The sequence below is a fragment of the Halyomorpha halys genome, unplaced genomic scaffold (genome assembly GCF_000696795.3).
Source record: "Halyomorpha halys isolate HHAL.00 unplaced genomic scaffold, Hhal_1.1 Scaffold2040.1, whole genome shotgun sequence".
NCBI classification, from domain to species: Eukaryota; Metazoa; Arthropoda; class Insecta; order Hemiptera; family Pentatomidae; genus Halyomorpha; species Halyomorpha halys.
Genome location: NW_027115559.1, coordinates 22,367 through 24,205, shown reverse-complemented (window position 1 = coordinate 24,205; position 1,839 = coordinate 22,367).

Genomic DNA, 1,839 nt, shown 5'->3' with positions numbered 1-1,839 from the left:
ATTTTAGTTCTTTTTGATTTTTCTAAGGCTTTTGACACAGTTAGCCATAAGATCAGTTTTTCCTAAAAAACAAAACAACTAAGAACAACTTTTACTTCAACCCTGCTAAGAGTTTAAATTAACTCTTACTCATTTCAGAAAAAATATTTTTTATATGGATGGGTTACTTTAAACTGGTGTAGGGAACATTTCAACTAGCTTTACGAAAAATACAATGAAGGGCTCCCTCTTTCTCATGTAGAAGTAGGCACATTCAATGCAAGTTCTGCATGGTGTGTAATTAGGTACTAAATACTTTGGAAGCACAAAACTTCATGTTCACCTCATAGTGCCGATTACCTCAGGAAGTGGAATTGGTGTTGTTTTCAACTAACTGGACACAAAATGCTTCAAGACTGAAATGGCAGTAGCCCATGCATTCAATGCTATTGAAGTTCTGGTCACCTTCGCCACTCAAGTTCTCATCGTATGCGGCTCTGGCGCTCTCACTCAGCCTCTGGCTTTCAATACCAGTAACGCGGTAAGGAAAGAAGCGCTGGGGCCTTTTGGAGTTCTGTTTTGCCTTCCATGTCAGAGCAAAGCACGGTTCAGTTTTCCCAAAGTTGACTGTAAATATTGTATAGATAGATAGACAGAAAATCAATTTTGTTCTGGGACAATAAAATCTAACCAATTAAACAATAAAAAAAAACTTAATTTATACAATGTTTACAACATAAATATATATAAAATACGTAAAAAAATAACGTAAATTCTTATTCTCAATTAAAAATAAAGGAAGTGAGATGTAAAAAAAAAAAAATAAATTTATACGTAAACAATTATTTACTTTTAATAATATTATAAAATATTATGTAATATATAAATAAATATCAAATGTGTAAAAATAAAATAAAAATATATAGATATGAAAAAAGTATGTAGGCCTAAATGTGTGTTAAATCTTTCACTATGTAGTAAAAATTATGAATTCTGGTTCAAAAAATGTGTTATTTTTTCATGTTGAGAAATACTTCAGCAAGTAATAAAAAATGTAAAAAAACATATTTTATATTTACCTTGTTAGTAATTATTGCTAGTATGATGATTTAAAACTAAGGATACATAAGCCGACTTCACAATCCGGGCAGTATTATCTTGTTTACTTCCTCACTTATTCCCACTTACTCATTTCGAACAGAACACTACACGAAGTCTATACGGTTTGGCCTTTTTGACAATTGGTAGAATAATATCAGTAAAATGTCTTTAGAGCGGTGTGGGAGTACCGCCTTTGCTCTACTATCTAAGTTAGATAACAGAAATACAATTTAATGTATGTCCTCTATGCCATGGGGGACATGGATGGGGACCATCTTTTGGCGTGTGTTGGTCTGGAGGATGTTGAGCGAGATACGGACCAACTAAGAGGACGAGTAAAATTGTATTGGGCTGCGAGAGGGAAAATGGCGTAATAGCCCACTTCCTGTGGCGTAGAAAAAAAAACAATTTAATGTAAATCACATAATCGGTTTTTTGAACTGATGAAGCACTAAACTCTGGTGCGAAGGATTTTGTAATCGGTTTAAATGTCGACGGCATACTGAATTAAAAACTAAACCACGTCCCATCTAAGAAAAATGTAGCCGTAGTTTTAGATATCTTTGGTAGGCTGAACAGTTTGAACACCGTACCCTGCCAGTACGAGTCACGAGATAAACCGAATGATATTTGACGCTCTGCCCGTGACGGTCATGGGATAAACTGTTAAGGAGTGCAAATGGAAATTTTCTTTCTCTTTAGTTAATATTATTTTATTAGGATTTAAATTATATTTATTTATTTATTTTTTTATTTAAG